Raw genomic sequence first — 6239 nt, 5'->3', positions numbered from 1 at the left:
AATAAGTGACTCTTCATCTACCTCTACACTCAATACTTATAATGCTGCACTTTATTGCATTCCACTTGATTCTATTTTCATTTCATACTTGTATTGAATTGTTGTACTTTTTCTTTTTACCACTCCAAGGCTGCTATAATTTCATTGTCAATATGTGTACAATGACAATAAACAATTCTGATTCTGAATTTGAGAAGGGGGAAAAGGATTATAAGGCAAGCCAAGAATGGTAAATAGCGCTTTCTACCCTCTTTTGAAGGCCCAAAGCGCTTTACAGTCACCGTCCCATTCACCAAAACACACACACTCACACACACACACCCATTCACACACTGGCGGCGGCTCCGCTGCCAAACACTGGCACCAACCTCCCACCAAAGGCAAGGTGGGGTTCAGTGTCTTGCCCAAGGACACTTTGACACATGGGTGTACAAAGCGGGAATTGAACCTGCAATCTTATGATCATAGGTCGACCGCCCTACCGGTGCAGCGGAACCTCAAATGCACTTATTTTCTGATCCTCCCTGTTATAAATCCAAAATTAAGTTATCACCTTTAGAACATTTTGAGCACTCCTATTTCCCCCTTTTCCAAAAATAAAGTCTAAATGTTCAAATTCAGAGGTAGGAAGAAAAAATGCCTGTATGGTAACCCGAGTAAGCATTTAAACAGCCAAATGCGTGACTCTTAACCCTTGTGCTATCTTAGATGACCCCACCCTTACATTGACGTGTTCTCCCTACCATGACAAAGGTGGATAAAGGTGGAAAGATTTCATGTAATCCATGGACACCAGTGAAGATCACAGATCATTGAAGAGAAAAGGTTCAGCGCACTGTCTAGTGGGTCAAGATGACCCAACACCCGATGTTAAAGTGCCTAGGATAGCACAAGGGTTACACAGAGGCGGTGTCACCTGAGTAATGTGGGTGGTCACCCAGGATGCAATGTCATAGGGGGTGCACCCCCACCAAAAAAAATCATCACCAGGTTTTTTGCGTCTGTTTTTTTAAGACATGTACTGTCAATTTCCACCGAAGTTATTGAAATATGTGCAAGAAAGCCCCTACTGTCGTGTCAACGTGCTCCTCTAATGACAATATGCTCTTTGTGTGTGTGTGTAAGAAAATGCAGGACGAGCAGAGGGTACATGGGAAAGCAACTCATAACTGCAGAGGATGCGGACAGGTAGTCTCCCTCTCAAGCTACGTTCACACTATCCTCTGCGACGCCCGTTCAACCACTTTCAATGGAAACTCTATAAACATTCAAGCGTTCAAAACTCCCATGCTCATGCGTCACCATGCAGGTTTTTACAAGAGGGTTTTATGTACAAAACACGCTGCAAGTTAAACCAGGTCAAACTTTGACCTATCAGGGAATCGGATTTGGCAGTGGCGTATGGATGGCGTCCCTTTAAATCATGGAAGTGCTACACTCGTTTTTACTGTGGGTGTTTGACGGACGAGAGAGTCTATTCTAGTTGTCAGGTTGTGGATTTTAGACAAAAGATCAGAGGAAGCATCAGGTGCTCAGTTTAAAAACAAAAGAGAAACTCATCAGAGATAAATGGATCCAAAATTCTCTCTAGGCAACAAGTGTGCAACCAAGTTTGGCGAGTAAAATTTTGTGGACCATCTGCTAAATGGCTAATAAGTGTTTTCACCTAGCTAGGCTAGTCTTATTAATTAGCTTATTGGTGGGATTCATCTCTGCTCTTTTGATGTTCAGATGCAATGTACAAAATCTGTTTTTTAAATTTACTTTATGTGCTACAGATATAAAGTTTATAAAGTGCATTTTTAGCTCAATTAAGGTCCAAAGCGCCTATTGACCACAGTCCCATTTACCCGTACACACACATTCACTCAGTGATGGTACACATGGGCAGCAAGAGAGGGAATCAAACCTGTGAGTCTCCAACCAGAGGTCGACCGTTCTGCACTGTAGGTCAACCAATTGAACTCCATATTCCTACTTCTAAGTGAGTGTTTGTAATGTTAATTTGCACCTTTAGTTTACTAAATAAGTCCTTTCTAAGAGTGAGCTGAGACTTATTTTGCGATACATCCAGTTGGACCTTGAAATTATTTGTAATCAAATCTGTGATCAGTTTTCATCTATGTGAGACGAGGCTTTGCTTCTGCTTTTGTTTGTTATATTTGTATTTTTAGGTTATTATTTTGAGTTCAGCCATGAACTGTATTGGGTGAAAATGGCTTTTACAAGGTGCCCATTCAGATTTATTGATCACCATTTTTCCATGCAGTGAGGATTTGAAGGTCATGTTCAGCCGTTTCTCCTCTCATTATTTAGGAAGGGTTCCTAAATATTCCACCACCATTTTCTGTTCTGTTTTTTTAATTGATTTTTCTTTTAATTCAATATTTTGCAGCTGCCTCTAATTTGACTGCCAGCTCTGTTCAGCCCTGCTCCCCATCTGCTGCGTACACCTGGTTTCTGTTAATTACCACACCTGCTCCTTGTTTTGTCTCTACCTCAGTCACTGTACCATCGGTTTCTGTTGTTCTATGCCTGATTTTCCCTTCCGTTTGATCTGTCTGCTTGACTTTTACGCTTCCTGTGTGGCTCAACTCTTGAGCTTTTAACACAAATCCTGTGTTTTTATTTCTACTATGTTTACAAATGCACTGAAAAAAGGCTGCTGGTTTCAGACTACGGCTTGTTTCATGGGTTAGAAGTTGTAAATGGGTCAACAGCAGTGACGTGTGTTGAGGTTGATGGCTGGTGAGGCACTGACTCTTCTGGAGTAAGATTTACAATTGTTAGAACTGAATATTTCAGCCTCACTTGCTTCACTGGTCAACAGAGCGGTCCTTCTTCCTTTGATACATTTTTTTTATTCACAGTTACTGATTTATCAATATACCTGATCTGTCTATTAAGATATCTATTAAGGTTTATGTATTTACTTACTTGGTTATTTATCTATTTCAACTGTTATTTATTTGATTCCTTTTACATTTTATTTGTAACTCCAGTGATTTCCAGAGGGATCCTCTTCATCAGTGAAAGGGGTCGCTGCAGTGCATTCTCCCAGGTCTGGTTCTTTTGTTTAGATCTAAGAAGGGTCCTGTGGTAGTGGACTCTGTGAACTTGAGTGGGGGTCACTGATGTGGACATGTCCCCAAAATATAATTTCCCTACTTCAGTACAAAGCCATATTTCTACATTGCATCATTTTAGTGAATCATTTTAGTGAATTTTCTGCCTTACTGTGTATGTGTGTGTGTCGGGGGGGTGGGGGGGGCAAGGTGGTGGTGTGAGCATTGTATAGGTTTTATAAGAATTATTTGTGAAATGTCTTCTCTTTTGTTTTAAAAATTTTGATTATGTTTTTATGTAAAGCACTTTGAGTAGAAGGAGTTGGAAAAGTGTTATACAAATAAAATTTTCATTTATTTGATTTGCAAGTGACTTCTGGTGTGGATACTTCAGTTTGAATGCTGCTGGACACTCCACCAAAACAAAAAACAACAAAAGGAAATAATGTGTGTATCAAATACTGTATGTGGACAGATTTTTTTGGCAGCTTTGACTGGATAAACTCCAACCAACCTCCATGACCATACTTGGGCCTAGGCAGCCATTGATGGTGGATGATATGACACTAGTGTCACAATTTTTTGAAATAAGTAAAGCCTTAGATACTACTCTGCGACACCCACGAGGAGCGAAAGGCGGTGCCTCAGAGATCAAGTCGTCTTACTTCTGGGTAGGAAAAAGAGCTGCAAAAATAACAAATATTTCATTGAAAAATTGTTTCCTTAATGTGCTAAAGGTAAACGATTATCATATATATATAAATATATTGATATAGTTTACGCTGAAACGCTTGATAAACCCTTTAGGATCTAGCTTCTCCTCTCTACAACCCTCCACAGGCCCTGTACAGGCTGTATGAGTGCATGTAACCAAGGCTTAAGAAATAAGTCAGACAGTATTAAAAAAACCTCCAGAATGGCTGTTATTGGACAGTCATCTAGTCAAAAGAGCTATGTTTGAGAGTTAGATCTAAAATATATAAAAAGCAGATGGAATTTATGATAAATTGTGTTTAAAACAATTCTCTTGAATAATGAATGTTACTATTGAAGGAAAAAGGTTTTGGAACCAGATTGTAGAATTATCTACTGTAACCTCTAAATTTTAGACTGTTTAACTTTGAATTGTGTTAGACCTGGTTTGCTAGAATAGAAAAACCACCTCACATGGATAGCTGACCTGGCTCCACTTTGTTTGCAGTAGATGTAAAAGAAAAAACAATGAAATCTGACTGTTTCTCATTGACAAAAACACAATTTTCTTTTAATTGGGAGATGAGACTCATGAATCAACATGGCACAGTTTACCTCTTTATCTTCCCTTTTTCCTTCTAGGTCAGTGCTCCTTTTTGGCAATGCTACCCCAAACAAGCGGCTGCTGGAACTGCATGACATTGGCAAGGAAGTTTGGTGCCTTTTCAAATGCAAACAGAACTAAATTAAGAGGTAAAACGTATTGACTTTCCCCATCCATCAAAACTGGTCCACCACACTTTCCTGGTCTGAAAGTTCATTGAGTTATCATCAGTTTTCACACCATCCTGGTATAGTTGCAGCTGCTTTTTGTTTCCTGAATAACTAAATGTTTTCACATCATCTTACATTATTTTCTTCTAATTGGTCAGAGGCTCTGTGTTAGACTTGGGTACAAAATGGTGCACCTTTACTTGCTCTTGCCTGTAAAAATAAGCCAGTGATGGATCATCCTTATATCCAATCATGACAGCCTCACTTGTCACAGACTAAACCATTCTTTCTGTTTAAAAATAGATTGTAAAACCTGAAAAACTCCTGGAAAACTGAAAGCTTTTATTTCTCGGCCTGTGCGCCAACTGTTAAGATGGAAAACATCGGTTTGAGGTTTCACTTTCACAGCTAAGAACAAATTACTTTATTGGAAAATGAGCTTTAATTACAGTGTTAAGACGACATCAAACAGCCAATACTTTATATATATATATATATATATATATATACGTGCAATATGTGTAAAATGTACGTAGTGGCTGTGTGACATGGCCTCTAACTGAAAAAACAGTTATGTTGTCATGGTTTGAGTTTCTTTTGTATTGGTTTTTGCTTTCTGTCTTGTTCTGTCATGGTTTGGTTCTGTTTCCTGTTTTATTTTGAAAGGTTTCCTGTCTTGTCTTGTTTCTTGAGTTTTACTTCCTTTGGTCCCCATCTGCCCTGATTGTGTTCACCTGTGTCTTGTCTGCCCTGTCTGTTTATAAGTTCTGTCTCTGCCTTCCTCCTGGGCTGGTCCATTAACTTCTGGTCGTGTGTTTAACGTCTTCATGTGTCTTCGTCCGTTCATGCCATGTTTTATGCCCCGCCACAGTGAGTTTTTGTTTTGTCATCCTGCTCTGCAGCGCTTTTTGTTATAATTAAACCCCTTGCCCTTGAACCCGTTTGCCTCCCGTCTCTGCGCCTGGGTCCTACCGGCTCTCGAGCCTCCACCACATGACATATGTTTTTGTCTTAGTTCAGTTTCATAAAACCTGGTTTATGAGTATTATAAAAACACAACAACAACCTCCTCATGACATCTGTTCTGGTTCTGACTGTGCTCCATTTTCCCCTTGATTCTCCAAAAATGTGGCATCAGTTTAGACCTAGAGTAATTTTAGTTTTTTAATGTATGTAAGCAAAATGACTCATACCACCATAAGCAGAAATAGCATCATATCAATTTAGGCAATTATACTGCTTGAAAGCTGTTGACGGCACCATATGGATAGAAATGGACACCATGTATCATTAGATAAAGGTAAAGATTCATGAGCAGCTTGCAGTTTTGTAAGTAAAACTTGGATCAGGTTTTGATCAATAAAAAAGTTCAAAACAACACAAGTAGGAATTTGTCACAGGGCTCCTTCTCCTATGCTTCTTTGGTTTACTGGCACTTTCAGAGGTATAAAACTATTTATTTAACATTTTATGTCTTTTCGTTCTGTTTATTTGAGTCAATGACTTCATATGTCTACAATTTTTATTGTTTTCCTTAGTTTTTGAAAAATCCCACTGCATACTACATTTAGAGCCCTGTTTTAGCATCATTTAGACTTTTTTGAGTCGAGTACAAAAGACTAACAGTTTAGTTAATCAATGTTACCTTATATTTTTAAGTTAAATTCAATTAGGGGAACTAACACTTCAACAAATGTATATGAATCT

The sequence above is a fragment of the Oryzias latipes genome, chromosome 12 (genome assembly GCF_002234675.1).
Source record: "Oryzias latipes chromosome 12, ASM223467v1".
In the NCBI taxonomy this organism is placed as follows: domain Eukaryota; kingdom Metazoa; phylum Chordata; class Actinopteri; order Beloniformes; family Adrianichthyidae; genus Oryzias; species Oryzias latipes.
This window is presented reverse-complemented; position numbering follows the sequence as displayed.